The sequence below is a fragment of the Rattus norvegicus genome, chromosome 17 (genome assembly GCF_021556685.1).
Source record: "Rattus norvegicus strain SHRSP/BbbUtx chromosome 17, alternate assembly SHRSP_T2T, whole genome shotgun sequence".
Classification (NCBI taxonomy): Eukaryota; Metazoa; Chordata; class Mammalia; order Rodentia; family Muridae; genus Rattus; species Rattus norvegicus.
In genome coordinates this window covers 26,451,588-26,471,842 of record NC_141550.1, presented here as the reverse complement: position 1 = coordinate 26,471,842, position 20,255 = coordinate 26,451,588, and the positions used below count along the sequence as shown (strand labels likewise).

The 20,255-nt window shown below is 44.9% G+C and overlaps 1 protein-coding gene across 4 annotated transcripts in view; it reads left to right on the top strand.

Annotated features, from left to right (window-relative positions):
* Positions 1-20,255, top strand: part of Bmp6 (bone morphogenetic protein 6) — a 255,105-nt gene that overhangs the window by 15,938 nt on the left and 218,912 nt on the right. For 2 of the 4 annotated variants that reach the window (XR_015640640.1, XM_087589869.1), the window contains one exon: positions 19,088-19,234. The exons of the other annotated variants lie outside the window; for them this stretch is intronic. The gene's annotated coding sequence lies outside the window, so the exon portion shown is untranslated. The remainder of the gene's footprint in view (positions 1-19,087; positions 19,235-20,255) is intronic. 4 annotated transcript variants of the gene reach the window in all.

The following is a 20,255-nucleotide window of genomic DNA, read 5'->3' as shown; positions in this document are numbered from 1 at the left end:
TTCTAGGCTCAGCCTGTGTTGCAGTCTATTTGTGAGCTCCGGGCGTAGGATCTCGGGACTGAGCTGTCACTCAGGATCTGGTCTCTGTTCATCTGGTTGTAGGATGACACTGTGACAGCTTCCCCATTGTCTCTTTTCCTACCAAGGTGAGTTCACTTCCTCCTTCTAGAGACTGGGCAAGCCTGTAATGGCACTCACAACAGGGTAGGGTAAGAGGGGTGAACTGAATCCAGGCTTTGAGACAGTTGCAGTATCCAAGGCCACTCTGGTCTATTAGAGGACTGAGCTAGGTAAGTAAGCGCCTACCTCTTTGGAAGAGTCCTCATGGGAAGGCCCCCAAACCATGTCAAAAGGGAGAGAGAGAGAGGTCTATGCCTAGCTAGAAGTCTTCAGACTGTCCTTGGAGGCACCTAGCCTGTGAGTGAACCAGGCTTCGGATGAACACAATCTGGTAACCCATCAACTGCACAATCAGAAGAAACACCTGGCTGGGTTCGGCTCAAAGTCCCTACTCCGTGAATCTGAGAGCAATCCTTGTTCCAGACCAGTGCATTTTGGGCACTTAATTTATGCAGCCAGAAGTAATTGGAGGAAGCATGGTGCCATCTAGAAATCATGCAAGGTGTTGGCGCCCTCTTCGGGGCACATTCGTGGGCATTTCTCCTAAAGAAACAAACCCAGAAGAGACAGTCCCCTCAACATTTCATCTTCCTCCAGAGAAGGCCTCACAGATGCTCACATTCAACCAGATTAGTATCCTGGTCACATGTGGCTGCCTGAGTCCCCATGCTTCTTGCTAAACCGCAGACACCTGCAAATAGATGTTGAATGGTTTGGTTGAAATTATATAGCTTAGTCACTGGTGCACATAGCTTATACAAGGACCTGTTGTCAAACAAATCTCACTCCTGTTCCCAAGGCCAACAGCTCTGATTTGTCAAATGTTCCTTCTCCATTACTATGGATCCAATGGCTCCTCCATTTCTGGGTTGGTGAAGAAGCAGAGGGTGATGTGTCTTGTCCCAGCTTGTCTCGTGTCTCATCTATGTCTCTCCCATGTCTGCTCCCCATCCCTCATCAAACTCAAGACTCATCTACATCACAATGCGTTTGTATTGTGGTAAGTCTCATAACAAGTAAAATTCCAGTTCGAGAGAAAGATAGGAACACAGCGGAATGTGGCTTTGTAGATAAGGATACGAAATATTTTAACAAGTGAGAAAAATGTACCAGCTGCTCAAACTTGGTAGGCACCACACAGACAATAATATAAACACCAGCAGCACTGACTTACCAGGGATGACCCTGCCTCTGGAGTCGTGGTCACAGGAACTGTGTTTTAGTTCCTGTTAGCTTTATTGTGCTTGCAATTTGCTCTCTAAGGAAAATGGCATATGGGACCTGCAGGGGAAAAGTTCTAAGTGGTTTTCTTGATGAGGCAACAAGCCCTAGTAGAGAGCTGCTGTTGAATTGCTGCATATAGGTGGGGAGTGGCAGCCTGTACCTGTGATGCCAGCACTGGGGAGGCTGAAGCAGGAGGAGGTTCAAAGGTGCAAGGGCAGCCTGGGTTACAGAAGGAGGCTATCTCCCAAATCCCCAAACCAAACCCCTAAAACATTGATTAGGATAGTGAACTGGACTTATTTTTCTTAATTTTATCTGCATTGTTAAAGAAAAGTGGTGTGAAACTGAATTTTCTCTCAATCCTTAAAGTTAATTTGTGTGTGTGTGTGTGTGTGTGTGTGTGTGTGTGTGTGTGTGTGTGTGTGTGTGTGGTGTATGCCTGTGGGTATGCAGTATGCATACCTGTTCAAGCCAGAGGAGGCCATCCTGAATCTTTCTTTGTCTCTGTCTACCTTTAAGACAGGGATGGGGGTTGGAAGGGTCCAAGTAAGGGTCCAAAGAAAGAATCAACTTCCACAAGCTGTCCTCTGACCTCCACATGTGCTGCACCCCACCCACGCACAGGTAGATGAACTCGTAGCTCACCATTCGACAAGGTAAGGTTCACCTGCTTCCACCTCCCAGTGCTGAAGTTACAGGTACGTGGAGCCATGCCTACATTTTTATGTGGGGACTTGGGATTTGAACTCACTTCCTCATTCTTGCATAGCAAGCATTCTTCCCTACTGAGCCATCTTCCCACATGCTTCAACCACTGTTGTTGTTGTGTGACTTTTTCTGAACTCTATAGTAACATTCTAGTGTGAGGGGTTTCTTTTTTTTTTTTTTTTCTTTTTTTTTTTCGGAGCTGGGGACCGAACCCAGGGCCTTGCGCTTGCTAGACAAGCGCTCTACCACTGAGCTAAGTCCCCAACCCCGAGGGGTTTCTTGATAGAAAGCACAAGGCATCAGTCCCCAGATTTGCTATGTTTACTCAGTAGGAATGTTCTAGATGACAAAAGATTGGCATTTGGGGGTTCTGTTATGATTGTCTGTCTTTTCTAGACTTATAAGTTCTCTGAGCATTTTATAGTTTGTTTTAATTTTTATTTCTTCGTAATAACTGGTGTCAGTATCCTCTGAATGAATGGAATGGCTACATGATAACTGGATACAGATGTATACTTCCCGTACCTGTGATTATTTGAATTCAGTTTGCAAGTTTATTTTCACTTACAGTTTCATAAAAGAATACTCGTGATACATCTGTCTGTCGTCTGTCTGTCTGCCTGCTTGCCTGTCTGTTTATCTATCTAAATGTTACTTTATTAAACTCTTCTCATTGTACTCTCTCTGTCTCTCTCTGTCTCTTTCTCTTTCTCTCTCTCTCTCTCTCTCTCTCTCTCTCTCTCTCTCCCTCCCTCTCTCTCTCTCTCTCTCTCTCTCTCTCTCTCTCTCTCTCTCTCTCTCTCTGTGTGTGTGTGTGTGTGTGTAGACTGTGGAGTTGATTCTCTTCTCCCACTGTGTTGGTCTTAATGAATAAATTTAGGTTGCCAGCCTTGGCAGTAAGTGACTTTACCCACTGAGCCAGCCATCTAACCATCTCTCCTCCTCCTCCTCCTCCTCCTCTTCTGTTCTTACTGTGTAGTTCAGGCTAATCTGGATTTTACAATCCTCAGCCTCCAAAATGCTAGGCTTGTAGATGTGCCTCACTATACCCAACCAAATATTATTTGAGAAACATCTGGGGTTGGGGATTTAGCTCAGTGGTAGAGCGCTTGCCTAGCAAGCACAAGGCCCTGGGTTCGGTCCCCAGCTCCGAAAAAAAAAAAAAAAACACAAAAGAGAAACATCAAATCCATTCGATACCTGATTTTAAGAAAGAAATTGAAAGAGAAACTGAAAGGAGTGTTATTTTCAAGGGAAAGAGAAAATGAGTAATTTTCTGATTATCCATGACCATGTACCAAATCAATCCCAGGCTTTGTAGCTTGTCTTTCATGGCTCTTTGGATCAGGCACTCAGGGAAAATTTGGCTAGTGGTTAGGCTTTACTTCCATGTGGTCATGACCAGGCAGTGGCCAGACCTGTACCAGCTGAGGCTGGCCTGACATCTGTTTATGTCCCAGTGACCTCTGTTTGGTCTCTGCAGGGGAGGGTTCAAGGTCCCTCCTAGTGTAATGACCTCAGCAGACAGGTGTTCGGCATGGCGGGTCAGATCTGTAAAGGCAAATGTCTTGAGAGAACCAGGGACGTTAGGTCACCATTAATAACCTTGTCTCCAAAGTCACACATCACATTAAGTAGTTCCTGGCCAACACGATAAGGTCGGAAACGTGGAACGCATCTCTCCGTGGGAGGAATGTAAATACGCTGTTGAAAGAAGAGCTTGTAGGACATAAGACGTCACTGCAGTCATCCTGGGGGTGTCAGACCTGCCATATTTTCAATGCTTATATTTGTCATGAGTTTTCACCTGGTCAGTAGTCTCTGCAGTTTTTTGTGGACTCAGTAGGTGTTACATACTAGTAGATTTCAACTTCTTTAACACTTGGGTTTTGTTTTATTGTTTGTTTCTGAGACAGGGTCTCAGAACACCTGATTGCTTTTCCACTAATTAATTAATTAATTAATTAATTCACTATATCCTGATCATGACTACCTTCTCCTACCAGTCCCCTCCTCACACAGTCCTTCCCCACCCCTCCTTCTCTTCCCCTCTGAGAAGTGAGGGGGCCTCCTGGGTTCCAACACACTCTGGCAAATCAAGTCACTGGAAGACTATGCACATCCTCCCCCACTGAGGCCAAACAAGGCAGCCCAGTTAGGGGAACTGGATGCACAAGCAGGCAACAGAGTCAGGGACAGCTCCCGCTCCAGTTATTGGGGGACACAAATGAAGACCAAGCTTCACATTTGCTACATATATGCAGGGGATCTAGTCCAGTCTATGTATGCTCTTTGGTTGGTGGTTTCGTCCCTGGGAGCCGCCAAGGGTCCAGGTCAGTTGACTCTGTTGGTCTTCTTGTGGAGTTGCTATCCTGTCTGGGGTTCCTCAATCCTTCCCCCAGGTCTTACACAAGACTCCCGAGCTTTGTCTAAGGTTGGCTGTGAGTCTTTGCATCTGTTTCCCATCAGCTGCTGAATGGAGCCTCTCAGGACAGTTATGCTAGGCTCCTGTCTGCAAGTATAACAGAGTATTATTAATAACACCAGGGGTTAGTTCTTGCTCGTGGGATGAGCCTCAAGTTGGGCAGTCATTGGTTGGTAATTCCTTCAGACTCTGCTCCTTCTTTGTTCCTGCACGACTTGTAGGCAGGACAAATTTTGGGTCGAAAGTTTTGTGAGTGGGTTGGAGAACACCTGATTTTTTAAAGCAACAGCAACAAATACTAATAATAAATTCTGATTTGGGATAGAGAAGTGGCTCAGTTGGTCAAGTACTTGCTGTATAAACACAAAGACTTGAATACAGATCTACAGCATGTAAAGTTTGCAGGTAAAGCAACAGCAATGACTACAATCCCGGAGTTGGGGAGGTGGAGACAGGAAAATCCCTGAAGGCAGATTCCTGAAGCATTCTGGTCAGCCAGCCTAGCTGTATGGCTGAGTTTCAGGTTCACTGAAGGACCTTGTCTCAAAAAATGAGGTGGATAACAATTGAAGACAACATCTCCGGCCTCCAAACACACATATATAACTGTATTAGCTACATCTGCTATGATAAAATACCATGGCCAAAAGCAACTTATGGAAGAAAGACTTTATTTTGGCTTATGGTTCCAGAGGGTGAGTCCATAACTGTAGAGAAGTCATGATGGCAGGCTGCTGGAGCAGGAAGCTGAGAAATTACATTCTAACCTCAGTCATGAAGCTGAGAAAGCAACCTGGGAGTCTGACGATATACATTCTCAAAGCCTGCACCCAGTGATGCACTTCCTCCAGACAGGCCATGCCTCCTAAAGGTTCCATAACCTCCCAAACACCGCTACCAACTGGGAACCAAGAGTTCAAATATCTATGAAGTGAGAATTTCTGGTTTCATTGGAGACTCAGTTGTGTCATGTGATGTTTTTCTGGGAGCTGTCTTATGAGAGGATGTTTTGCCGAAAACAGACACATGATGTTTTTTTCTCAAAGCGGTCTAGTGAAAGGGCATGTTATTTTTGCTAAAGTTGATGCTTGATAAGGGTGTGTGATGTTTGTAAAGAGTGTAAGTGTTACCCAACAGACAGTTGCTCTGGCATTGGTTCACCTTGCTGGTCTTCTCTGAGGACTCTTTGGCATTGGTTCACCTTGCTGGTCTTTGTTGGGCTTCACCTTGCTTTCTTCACTGACTGTGTTTTGGCATTGGTTCACCTTGCTGGTCTTCACTGATACTCGCTCGTTGTGACTTCGTAGAGAGAAGCACACCAAAGAACTTCTGTTGGTCTTCCAACTACTTCTTGCAGCTTCAGTGGACTCGTGCCAATCAGCAGAGTCTTGCCATTTCTTCTGGGTCAAGCCACTGCTGCTGATTTATGTTTGGTGTTTTGCTGCTGAACTGGACTGTTGACAACAAAGACTGGAATTGCCCCAAAGAACTATTTCTAACAGGCCCATATCTCCCTTGTCTTATTCGCCATCTTCCTCCTCTACCTTTTGTCAGTGGGCTGTAAGGGAGGTTGAAGTGTTTAAGAACCCTTATTAAAGTAGGTTTTGAAAAATATAAGCATACCTGATCTTATAGGGGACATTGCTTGTTCAACACACACACACACACACACACACACACACACACACACACACACACGTTACGGTAAAAATAAAATGGGGCAGAACCAGTTCCTATACATACTCTCTTGACTCAAGCAGGTTGCTGCCATGCCAGTTTCATAAAGAGACCACCTATCTCTCGGCTCTCTTACTGTGGACTCTGTTCATATTTCCAGCATCCACCCCCTGGTCCCCGAGGCGGCTACCGTCTGAGAACTCTCTGCCGCTGCTCTGTTTACATTCCCAACATCTCCCTAATAGTTGCGGTATAAACTCCCAACAACCTGTTAAAATCAAGACTCAACAAACTGTAACCCAACAGTCAGATCTATATGTTAAATTCTCAATCCACAATACATCCACACAATAAACTTACAAGCAATTGATAAGGATATAAACCGCCCACCTAGATAAGATAACTTTGCCTACAGAAATCCATCCCAGCTACCTTGGCAAATCAAGACCACCTGGATCTGGGTTATCCTTCTCCGTCTCCATCTTCATTCTCCTTCCTTCTCCTTCTCTCCTGCCTTACCAAAACTTTGTCCCCACCTTATGTTTTTACTGTTCAATCATGGCATTGACATAACTGGTGCCAGCCTTCACCTGCATATTGAAAACCTACACATGCACACACACACACACACACACACACACACACACACACACTTACATATGCATATGCACTCGCATGCACACGTGCACACATTCTTCCACATACACATGCACACTCAAATTCATACATGGAAAGCCATTCCTTCCCCACTGGAGTTGTGTCATGTGACTTCTGCTTACTGTCATTTCGATTGTAATAACTTTATCTCTCAAGCTTGTGTTAGAAAGGAGTGACATTGGAAATGGTTGGGAAAGATCAAGGGAGAAAAGAGGAAGGAACAAGGGTGGGTTTTTTTTCCCCATTAAAACTTAGAAAAAAATGAAGATATTGAAATTTTTGGTATTTAAAAGCATGCTTTTCTGTCTCTAGCAGAAGAGAAAAGAGAACTGAGACACGAATTAGAGAAGCTGTCAGGTCCTGCTTTACCTTGAAATAATGGAGTCAGGGTATGCCGCTCTGAGTATTAGGAATGCCTGCTCACCCCTCCACAGAAGGACTTTCTCCGAGTTTCATAGATATCCCATTTCCCCAGTGCCCTTAGACTCACTTAAGAATGAAAATTTCCATGATGTAACAGACAGTGAAATAATTTCCACACAGCCGTGTAATAAAGAGTAACAACCAGGCCTGACAGCCCTGCCTATTCCCAGCTACTGGAATGTTAAAGTGGAAGGCCTGAGAGTTCAGAGCCTGCCTGCGTGTGGTGGTGTGAATGCACTTGGCCCAGGGAGTGGCACTATTAGGTGCGGCCTTGTTGGAGGAAGTGTGTCACTTTCGGGGTGGTCTTTGAGACCCTCCTCCAAGCCACCTGGAGCACAGTCTGCTCCTGGCTTCCTTTGGATGACGATGTAGAACTCTTAGCTCCTCCAGGGCCATGCCATGCCTGCTTGAATGCTGCTGTGCCATGATGATAATGGACTAAACCACAGAACCTGAAACCAGCCCCAATTAAAAGTTGTCCTTTGTAAGCGTTGCCTTGGTCGTGGTGTTTCTTCATAGCAATGGAAACCCTAACTAAGACACTGGGCTTTAGAGTGAGTTCAAGGCCATGTGGAAAACTCAGTGAGATCTCATCTCAAAAAAAAAAAAAAAAAAAAAAAAAAAAAGCAACAGAACGGAAGTGTAGCTCAGTGGTCGGTGCTTGCCTGGCATGTGGGAGGCTGTAGGTTCAAACCCCAGGATCAAGAAGAAAACAAAGCATTTCTTTAAAACCAGAAGAGCACGACAAGTCTCTAGTCACTAGAGGATGGGAGTAACTTAGTAGTGGGGAATTGTACAGGGTGGCTCTGATGCTTTGATCTGGAATCTGTGTTTACTGACACTGAAGATCCTTGTACCTTTGACCTATCAATAAAATTGCCAGTAGTCAATGACTGAGCAAGGAAGGGGTGGGACATTGAGGTTATGCAGGTAGGACACAGAGAGAATAGGGAGGACTGGGAGAGAGGACAAGGGGACACAGTAGCAGAGGAGATAAAGCCAATCAGCAGTGTGAGTTTTGGGGTAAGTGGTGGCCTCTGGTCACTTCAACGACTGGTCCTGGGGTAGCAGGGAAAGATTTAGGAGTGCCCAGCCATTGAGTTAGCAAAAGAGACTTTAGGGATTGTTGGGGGGAGGGCGGTAATGGGGGGAGGATGGGAAGGGGAACACCCATAGAGAAGGGGAGGGCGAGGGTTTAGGGGGATGTTGGCCTGGAAACCGGGAAAGGTAATAACAATTGAAATGTAAATAAGAAATACCCAATTTAATAAAGATGGAGAAAAAAACTGATGTGTGTGTGTGTGTGTGTGTGTGTGTGTGTGTGTGTGTGTGTGTGTGTGATGTGTTTTCTATTCATGGATCTGAGATAGCTCAGATGCATATATTTGCTTTGCTGGGAACTCAGAGCCTATGGGCTACAGGGAACCATTACTGCGAGACCCAGCTTGAAACTTGATTGGTTGATTACTGCCTAGCTTGTGCTAAGTCCTGGATTTAATCCCTAGAACTCTACAAAAAGCTTGGAATTGTGCTGTGCCTGTATTCCAACACTTACAAGATACAGGGCAGGAGAACAACATTATCTTCATGTACATAGTGAGTGCATTTGAAGCCAGCCTGGGATACAGAAAACTCTCTTCTTTCTAAAGAAAAAAAAAAAACCAGCACAAACAACCTGAAAACCATTACTATGGATTTAATATTCACAAAGTATTATTGGTCAATTGTGAGTAGAACCTCCATGCGATCTAGCAATTTCTCTTCTGGTACTGTTCTCAAAAGAACCAAAGACATATCTGCATTCCCATGTTCATTAAAATATTAATACACTAGCCAAGAAGTGAAAATAACCTAAGTGCCCATCAGTAAGAGACTGGGTAAAGACAATGTTATGTATACATACAAAGGAACATTACTCAGCCATAAGAAAGAATATAAACCTGTCAAATGCTATAACATATATTTATCTGGGAGGAATTGTAGGAATAAGCTAGTCACAGAGCAAAAGAAGTGTACATGATTTATTTTTCATGAGGTATTCAAAGTAGTCAAACTCAGAAATTAAAGGTCAAATGTTGGCTTCTGGGGACTTGCAGAACGGAGGAAGTTGAGAAGGGTCACTCAGTGAACCCTGAGTTTCAGGCACGAAAGAGTCTGGAGGTCTGCTGTGCATCCTCTGTGCAGTTAACAGTGCTGTATCACAAATGTCAGAGATCTCACTAGCCATTCGTGGTGGCACACACCTGCAATCACAGCCCCTGAGAAGCGGAGACAGGAAGATTATGGAGTAGAGACCAACTTGGGCTTCATAGTGAGTTTGAGGGCATCCTGGGCTATATACCAGCCCCTTATATCAAGAAACAACGAACTAGCAAAGATCTCATGCAATGTGATTTAGTCACTCTTACTGCTGGCCTATTTGCCTCATGAGTTGTTTTTGTGCTTACCTTTAATCGTGTGTTATAATGGTGTACATGTTTTCTTTGTTTCTTTTCTTTACCTGCTCACGGGTCTTTATTCACTAATGGCGTGATACTTTCCCTTTCTCAGGCTGCCCCTCTCAGTGAGGGTTCCGCTGAGCTCAGTGTCATCCTGTCAGGGGAAGGTCTTGATTGCCAGGTACCTGGTTTGGAGAAGGATTTTATCCCTTTCTGGGAGTTGTTGGTCATTGTAGTCAGGAAGGTGATGGGGAGGGGCACAGGCCACCGACACTCAGAGCTCTATGATATCCATAGCTGGGGATTCAGGGTAGTAGGGACTGGGGGTATCTCCCAGCCTCAGCAGCCTGAGAGCCTCAGGAATCAGGGCTGAGTCAGAAGAAATGGATGGCCATGTTTTCCTTAAATAGGAACTGCTTGTGCCAGGGTTCCCTGTTGTTCAGGCCTCAAGTCAGGATCATTGCAGCTCAGGGTCCAGCTGATTGCATGTTTTCTTATAATTTCTCCTTTCCCATCTTATTTTTGCTTTAGATTTTCTTAGAATTGAACTATATACTCTGGGGATCTTGGGAAATCAACATACACCAATGCCAGATGCTTGTGATAATTTTACATGGTTGTACTTTTTTTTTTCCAGAATTAACTAATAGTGTATGTGAGCCTTCAGTAGAAGTGGGTTTCTAGATGCACACACACACACACACACACACACACACACACACACACACACACACACCATGAAAGCAAGCAAGGGATCTTTTAATGAATTTTTTCATAGTTGGTTACCTCTTCCCTGCTTGTATTTACAACTACTACTCAGAAATAATTTTGGCACTTTAATATGAGCATACAAGGTCAGGAGGCTAACCTGAAAACACCAGCTTGAAAAAGTGATATAGCAAGACCCTTAAGTTATTCCAGGTCTTAAAAATATACATTTAAACACGACATGATTCATTTATTTTTTTTTAGTAGTTCATGCTTTAATGGAAGCTACCTTCTTCTCCGTAGTAGACTAACAACTTTACTTTAGAATATTAAGGAGACTTTTGTTAGGCCCGTAGTTATAGCAACCTGGGAAACTGAGGCAGGAGGATCTCACAGTGCAAGGTCTACACAGTGTGCAGTTAAGTTGCCCAAGCAAATTAGTAAGACGCTGTCTCAAATTAGAAAGCGCAAATTAGGGACTGGAAAGATGGCCCAGTCAGTGAAGTACATGCTGCTTAAGGTTGAAGAACTGGGTTCTGATCTCTGGTACCCACATAAAAGCTGGCCATCGTGGTTCCCACCTATAATCCCAGTGCAGGAAAGGTGGTAAGAGTGGGGTCCTTGGGGTTTGCTGGCCAGCCGGTCTTTGTCAGTGAGCTGTAGGCTCAGTGAGAGACCATGGCTCAGCAAAGCAGGTAGAAGCACCCAATATCAGCCTCTTCATACCCCTGCTGTGTGCATGCGTGTTCACATGCACATGAGCACATAAGCAAACAGTAAGTTGAAGAACAATTAATAAGGGTGCCTGGTATTAACCGCTGTTCTCCACATGTATATACATGCAAACATACATATGTACATGCACACACATGCACACACACACAGAGTATAAAACTATTTGGGAATATATCTCAGTGTCAGTGCTGTCCCAGCATTCAGAAAGCCCTGGTTAAGTCCCTATTACAGAAAGAGAGAGAGAGAGAGAGAGAGAGAGAGAGAGAGAGAGAGAGAGAGAGAGGAAGGAGGGAGGGAGGAGGAAGGGAGGGAGGAAAAAATAAAGGATAGACAGACTTTTAACAGATTCACTTTCTGTTACTGTGACAAAATACCCTGACTTGAAGCACCTTAAGGGTACAAAGGGTTTGTTTGACTTGCAATTCCAGGTTACAGACTAGTGTGGGGAATTCAAGGTAGGAAGTCACAGTCACAGTCAAGGGCAAAGAATGCACCTATGGGGTCTGCTTGCGGCATCCGGTTTTCTCATGTCTATAGTTCAGGCCCCCTGCTTGGGGAATGGTGCCACCCATGATGGACTAGGTCTTTCTGTATTAATTAGCAAACAATACAATCCCCACATGCATGTGTGGTAAAGACAATTACTCAACTGAGACTTTCTTCCCAAGTAATTTAAAGTTATGGCAAGTTAACTCTGACTGAGAACTTGGGAGGTCAGGAGCTTCTGGTTCCATTTTTATAGGGTTTTTCTCTGCTTTAAGTAATGGATTTTCATCATCTTTTAAAAAGTTCAACTCTTCTAAGTATTCTCTAGATCAAGAGCTCATAAAGAGAAGCCACTGAGGAAGGCTGGAATGAAGCTTGATGTCCTGTGAAGAGCTTCACAAGTCACTACTACTAGACCCAGGACTGATCCCCTGTCTCTCTCAAGTGTCCTGGAGTGTGGTCAAGTCTTGCTTGACACTAATCTAGAGAACTGGAATCTGTGGTAGGACCCAGAAAACCCAGGATGTCTCTTGGCAGTTACTGTCACCCTGCCTTTTTGTTTGTTACCAAGCACTGCCATAAAGCACCACAGACAGGATTGAGAGGAGGGGCTTACACCACAGGAATTTATATGCCACAATCTGAAGTCAAAAGATCAGAAGTGACAGGTGATTGGGTGCTGTTGAGAGCTCTCTCTGGGTCATGGGTATCTTCATGCTCTGTCCTCAGATGGCCTTTCCTCCATATGTGCACTTGGAGAGAGATCTTGAATCCCTTCCTTTTCTTATTACGGCCCTAGTCCCATCCTCGGGATCCACCCTCATGACCTCATCTAACCTCAATTACTTCTCAAAAGCCCCACCTTGAAATACCACACTAGGGACTAAGACTTCAGAGTTTTAGAGGGACACTCTTCAGTCTACAACAGCTTTTCTTAGCCACCTCTTCTGTGGAAGAGAAATCAAATGTTGGTATTTCTGGAACACTTTCAAGAAAACAGTTGGCTTGTTAGAATCTTGGCTTAAGTATCTGAAGTGATTCTTATCAGTGACTTCTTGGGAATGTCAATATTTATCTAGATAATAACTGCACGTCATAAAAGATTAAGTCTACTTGATCCCTTAGATGTAAAATTTCCCCTGAGGTGTGCAGAGACTGCTAGTGATTATCATGGTTTTGGGGATATGGTCTTGCTGTGTAGCAAAGACCTGTCTGGAAACCAGGGTCCTTTTGACTTCTGCTTCCCAAATACTAATGTTCCCAGTGCCTGCTGTCAGTTTTATTGCTATGTTACTGCTATAAACACACGTCCTTATAAGCATTCAAACTTCCTTTAACTTGTCTGGTCCACTTGGTGCTAGAAGGAGCTCCAATCTAGATGGCTCAGAGTCTGTCTAGACGCCTGAATATTTAGAAGTCTGGAAGCTCAGGGTATAGGCTCTGGCTCTGGAGCTTGTACATCAAAACTGTCAGTCTTCCTACCTTTAAGAAATCTCATCCCTCTTGTGGTGATTTGAGTAAGAATGCCACCCATAGACTCATCTATTTGAATGCTTAGACATTGGGGTGTGTCACTATTTGAGAACAATTAGAAGGATTAAGAGGTGTGGCCTTGTGGGAGTGGGTGTGGCCTTGTGGGAGTGGGTGTGGCCTTGTGGGAGTGGGTGTGGCCTTGTGGGAGTGGGTGTGGCCTTGTGGGAGTAAGGTGTGTGTCACTGGATCAAAAGTTCACAAGAGGCCAAGCATGTCTCCCTCTCTGTCTTCGGATCACGATGTAGTTTTCAACTACTTCTCTAGTACCATGCCTTCCACATGTGGTATTCCCTGCTATAATGATAATGAGCTAAGTCTCTGGAACTGTAAGCAAGCCTCCAGTTAAATGCTTTCTTTTATAAGAGTTGCCTTGGTCATAGTGTCTTTTTACAACAATAGAACAGTAACTAAGACAACTCTGTAGAGCTGGGAGGCCGGGAGGGAGCGGTGTCCCATCTGTTCTGAGTTCTCAGAGTAAGTTCCACACTTCTACCCCAGGTCGCACTTCCTTCATGCCTGGTCTAAATCTGGAACATTGTTCTTGTTCTTTATCTGTGTGTGAGGAGCATTCATTCCTGTTCATGCTCATGTTTCTGTGTGAGCGACTGTCGATTGAAAGAGTCATTCAACAAATATGGTTCAAATACCAGTCAACTTAGGGAAAGGAGTGGTGTGTTGATTTTCTGTTAGGTTTGAATGTAAAATGGATTTCATAGGCTCATCATGAATTTTAACACTCTGGTCCCCAGCTGGTGGCACTGATTTTGAAGGTCATGGAGTCTTTTGAAGGTAGAGTAAGTGGGTCACTGGAGGTCTGAAGGTTTAATAGGTCTCTCGGTTCCCTTCTGATCTCTGCTTCTTAGTCTGTGAGGATGGGAAGAGGTCGGAGCCCCAGTTGTACACACTCTCTGCCATGGAGCTGCCACGTCTCTTCCACTGGCATGGACTCACTATCCAACTGAAAGCCAAAATAAACCTTTCTGGCCCTAAGTTCCTTCTTCCTGGTATTTCATTACAGCGACGAGGATGCGATTATTCTGAAAATCGGTACCAAGAGTAGGTGAAGTCTTAGTTCTGGTGGAGTCTCCAGGATCCCCGAGATACTAGAATCAGGGGGTGCTGGCTGCAGACACCAAGTAGAACCCAAGAGAAAGGCCACCTGCTCAGTAGGTGACAGAACTGGTGTCTACCCATGACTATTGGAGCCCAGATGATGCCACCATAAGCCACAGATATTGGACAGGAACCTGCAAGGTTTGTTTGCCCTGCTGGGTGTGGGACTTTCTTAGCAATCTTTCTTTTCTGTCTTCCTATTGCTCCTTTTTAGAAGAGGAGTGTTTCCTTTGTGTCACAGCATAATAGAAATATGAAATTTGTATTTTTATTTTTATAAATAAGCACAGTTAAGAAGTCTTAGGGTAGGGGTTGGGGATTTAGCTCAGTGGTAGAGCGCTTGCCTAGGAAGCGCAAGGCCCTGGGTTCGATCCCCAGCTCCGAAAAAAAGAACCCAAAAAAAAAAAAAAAAAAGAAGTCAGGGTAACCCAGCAGCTGACTCAGATGGATGCAGAGACCCATAGCCAAACAGTGGATGGAGCTTGGGGACTCTTATACAAGAGCTGTGGGAAGGATTGAGGGCCCCAAAGGGGATAAGAACTCCACTGGAAGGCCAACAGAGTCAACAGAAGACCTGGACCCTTGGGGCTCTCAGAGACTGAACCACCAACCAAGAACATACACAGGCTGGACCTGGGCCACCCATACACATAGGTAGCAGATACGACTTGGTCTTCATGTGAGTCCCGAGCAGTTGGAGCGGGGGCTATCCCTAAAGCTATTGCCTGTATGTGGGATGTTCTAATAGCTGGGCTGCCTTGTTTGGCCCCAGTGGGAGAGGATACACCTATCCCCGTAGAGACTTGATGTGTCAGGGTCAGAGGATACCCAAGGGGTTCCTTCATACTCTCAGAGGAGAAGGGGAGAGAGGAAGGGAATTGTGGATAGGGATTGTGGGAGGGGATGGACAGGGGTGGGGAGCAGTGAGTGGATGTAAAGTGAATAAAAAAATCATGAAAAAAATTTACTGATATTTTCTTTTAATTAAAAAAAAGTTGGGGTTGGGGATTTAGCTCAGCGGTAGAGCACTTGCCTAGCAAGCGCAAGGCCCTGGGTTCGGTCCCCAGCTCCGAAAAAAAGAAAAAAAAAAGTCTTAGGGTAGACATTGACATTTTGAACAGCATGAAAATAGTTAAGGCTGTGATGACTTTTGAAATTGGATGGGATGTATTTTGTACTATGAGATGGCCATGAGCCTATAGGGGCCAGGAATAGAATATTGTGATTTGAATATAAAAGTCTCCCATGGGCTCGTGTAATTGAACACTTGGTTCACATCTATCATAACTGCTATGAGAAGTCTCAGAACCATTAGGGGGTGACTCTTCCCTGGAGGAAGCGGGTAATTGGGGGTGGGCCTTGAGGCTGTTTTATGTATAATTTTGTATCTTTATTTGTTTTTATTGTATGACCATCTTGCCTTTGCATGTGTCTGCTTGCCACATTTGTGCCTGGTCCCTGTGGAGGTCGGAAGAAGCTATCAGATCCCTTGAAACTGGAGTTCTAGATAGTTGTAAGTCCAAGTACAGGTGCCATCAAGCCTGAGTCCTCTACAGTACCAACTGGTGCTCTTAACCTCTGAGCCAGGTCTCCTGTGCCCCAGGTTTGAGGTTTTATAACTTGTCTTCACGACACATCTGTCATCTGTTTCCTGACCCAGCAAGATTCGAAGAAGTGTGGTTTTCCAGTCTGTAGGCTCTTGTTACCAGTAGGCTGCCTGCCGCCATGTCTTCCCCACTGTGATGGATTTTCTTCAAACTTCTGGGACAAAAATAATCCCCTTCTCCTATAACATGTCCCACCTAGTTTCCTGAAACAGGGTTTCGTGTAGCCTAGGCTTGCCACAGATCTTGCCATGTAAGGCTAACTTTGAACTACTAATCCTCCTGCCTCCACCTCACTGGTGCAGGGGAGACAGATATGTGCCACCATGCTTTTGTATGTTTCTTGAGACAGGATTCCTCTAGCCCTGGTTGGTCTCCCTCTTTTAGAATCACAGGCATACATTTTCCTGCCTTTCTTTAATTTGACTCCTATCTTTATCCCTCGCTCTTTTATTAATGGCAGCAATGAGAAAAGTAACCACTACTGCCCTAATCAGGCATCCTCTTGGGTCTGTTGAGGCAGAACAATCATATGGTTTAAAAAATGAATTTATTCCTCCTGGGTAGGTTGCATGAATAAGCAGAAGCTTAGAGTATGGTGAGCCAGTTCCTCAAGGCTCGGAAAAGTCCCTGGGTGGACAGGGTCTCCTCTACACACCCCCGATGCTACACTGTGGCTAAACGACACCCAAACTGTTCACTCTGGTTTGATATAGCAGTTGAATCTGGGACCTCTGAGAACAAGCACTGAAGGACTTTCCACGCTAGGAATGGCCCGGGTGTAGTCTGGCCTGTCCCAGACAGCCCTTCTCCATCCCCAGCTGTTGCATTCTTTATACATTTCAGTTCTTCTGAGAAACAGAAGCAAGTGAGGGAGATCGGGGCCTGGCTGGACCATCCGGGGAGTCATTCTCTTGCAAGCAAAAAGAACAGAGATGTCCAGAGCTGAGAGGGCCTTCTCCCTCTCCCTCTTCTGTTTCCCCCATCTTACCTCCTCTTTCCCCCCTCTTTCTTTCTCTCAAAGTTTTCTCCATAGGACCAGAACTACAGCAGCTGGTGGTATTTGACACCGACTTCCCTTCTGAAAGGAGAGAAATTCTACTTTCAGCTGAACAAAACCCCGTAATCAGCTTGCCTTGCCCACTGGGTCATAGGCTGAGCCTAGCTGTGTGAAGAGCTTTGTCAGGACTCTTGCACTGTGTGGGGGAGGAGGGACACCATTCAGTTCACCTGTAGACCACCTGTTGGAGTGAAACAGCTCCCAAAAGGGAAGGTAGAGGCCATCCCAGCACTGCTGACTGGGCAACCTTGTCACTTTTCATTTAGCTTCTATTCTATTAAGAGAGCGTCTCACAACAGTCTTGCACAGTTTTACAGGAAGTCCTACCCACCTTCATAAAAATCTCAGTGGGCCAGACTGGAAGAAACATCCCAGGCCTCAGGGATGAACAGGTGTAGGTGGCCTTTACTCCCAAATGCTCCAGAATCCTTCAGACATTGGTTTTGCTATGACTGCCCAGTTTTAGAGCTTGTTATGACACATCCTTGGACAACGTCCTGTGATGCTATACCCTGCTTACCAGTGTGACTTGAAGTACTGTGTAATTTGCTGAATTATGTTGCCGAATGTCTAGAAAGAAAGATTAACAGCCTTCTCGCAGTTCCAGAGTTATAAGTCCTACTTAAAATAGAAGGCTGTTCAACTTTGATTTCAAATTATTTCCCCCTGGATCTGCAGGAAATAGCATGCAGGTCTGTTACTGAGCTGTACTCGATGGCTGTTCCCTTGGATACTAAAAATGGCTGGCCAGTACACTGTTTGCTCTGGTTATGGGATCAAGTTCATAAATGAAGACCATGCTTCCTCATATCTGACTGGAAAAAAAGTTTTGGGTTTCTTCCTTCTCTCCATTATGTGGGTTCTTTTAGTTTGGGCATCCATGGTGAATTTGACAACTCTTTGAAGATAATGGTTTATCTTAAAATTAATGTCAACTTTTCATTCTACTCGGTTATATCTGTGCGCTACATAAGCCATGTTTTAGATTACTTTCTATTGAAGACAAGTAGATTTTCTGAAAAGATACATCATATTTATCTTATTTTCCAATTATCCTGTAGTTTTGAGTAATTCTTGGCAATGGGGTTGAGAGCACAGTCACTTGGAATTACAGTCCTTGCTACCCTCCCCCTGTCTCCAGTCTTCCAGAGCAACTTTGAGAATTCAAACTTTATAAAACTGAGGGCACAGCCTTGTCTAGACCATAGAGTATTGTGAATGGAAAAGAACTTTCCAGACAAGCTCACCGATCCGAGTTTATAGTGACAAGCTTTGGCGTATACAACACCCATACCTTCTTTTAACAACTCCCTGACTTGGGACATTCACATCATGTTCTTGCCTGCCTCATGAGAACCATTGAGTCACCCCACTGAATACAGCACCACCATCCTGGTCAGCTTTGAATATGACTCTACAAAGCCAGAGGGTGGAGAGGCTATATTGGGTGTGTACATAAGACAGGACATCCCTAAGCCTCTGGATCTGGTGGATGTTTTTCTGCCCAGTGTCCATTCCCTCTTCTCTGATGACCACACCCAATGCCCCTCCGGGATCTAATGCTAATGCTTGTTCATCTTAAGCCTTCTGGTGGCGTTGGGTCCTTGGGAGGATGAAGCATATGGCTCAGGTCTCGGCAGCCAGGTTCCTGTTCTCTGTATCAGGGACCAACTGAGATGCAGTCAGAGAAAATAAAGTTCAATCCTCCTCAGCTTAAAGCCTAGAAGACACACTACCTAAAGCTTCTGCATAGACATTTACCCCAGGAAGGAACTTTGTCTGAAAATAAAGTCAAGACAGACTAGGTTATGGCTAATAGGTTGTGTCAGGAGTGGAAAATGTCCTGGTGACATTGATGAGGATTTCCAGTAAACTGTATTGGAGACTTTGATCACCTTGAGTTTTTCAGTTTAGCTAATCTCCCTCCCTCCCTTCTTCCTTCTCTCTCTCTTTCTCTGTCCCTCTCTCCCTTCTTCCCTCCCTCCTTTTTCTTTTCCTTCTCCATCTTCTTCTCCCTCCCTCCTTCTCTCCTTCCCTCCCCTCCCTTCTTCCTTCCCTCCCTCTCCTTCTCCTCTCCATCTTCTTCTCCCTCCCTGCTTTCTTCCTCTTTCCCTCCCTCCTTCCTTTCCCCCTCCCTCTTCATCCTCCTTTCCCTCCCTCCCTTCTCATTTCCTAGATAATTGGAGTTTCTGTCCTTTGGAACAAAACTTTTCAATGAGATGGCCTGTGTACACAGGTGTTGCTTCCTTGCATCATGAAAGAACGATGAAAGAAAGCTGACAGTGGAACGGCAGCCACGGTCATCCAGATGGTTAGCCAGAAGGTAGGTTCTGTTGTTTCTATATCATGGCGTGCTTCATACTGGTGAGCACTATGAGCTATTTCCCATTATTTCCAGTCACAGACGACAGCTTTATGGGGAAGATCTCGTTTGTTTCAGTCTTTGTACACTGAGTATATTGGGAGCTGCTAATTAAATCTGAGTCTTTTGGAAAAGTGGCTGAGAGTATTTTAAGTTCGTATAGGCTCTTCATAAGGGTGTGTGTGTGTGTGTGTGTGTGTGTGTGTGTGTGTGTGTGTGAGAGAGAGAGAGAGAGAGAGAGAGAGAGAGAGAGAGAGAGAGAGAGAGAGAGGGAGGACAGGACACAGAGAGACAGAGATAGATGGACAGACAGGCAGACAGACAGACTTTCACAGTGCTTCCTTACTCAGTGTTAGTGAGGACAGCTCTCACAGGTAGCCACAGTCCCTAAGCATTATTAATAAATGGTGAAAGCAACTGTCTTCTTTCTTCCCTGTTCTTAGTTATCTGAATGCTTAAAAAGATCCCAGTAAAGGTGAAAAGCAATGACATCTTGCCATGAAAATTTGCCCTTAATAAAAACAAACCAACAATCAAACTCAATCATCTGCGCGTGCCAGTGCATACCTGTTATCCCAGCATTCAGGAGACTGATGTAAGAAGGCTTTGAGTTCCAGGCTAACCTAGGCTAGGTGGTAAGCAGCTTACACACTCCCCTGTGGAATTAAACAACTCCCTTTTATTTTTATTTATTGTTTTTTCAAGACAGGGTTTCTCTGGGTAGCCCTGGCTAGCCTGGAACTGGCTTTGTAGACCCGTCTGACTTTGCACTCAGAGATCTGCCTGCCACTGCTTCCCATGTGCTGGAATCAAAGGCATTCACCACTGTTGCCTGGTTAAACAACTCTCCTTTAAATAGAGTAGGAGAGGGCAGAGGTCTCTTCAATCTAAGAGATTGCTTAAAACCTTTGCCCTGTTCTCTCCACCAATTTATACATCAGCCTCACTACTGTAGGCCAATATGGTACTCTTGTTCATGATT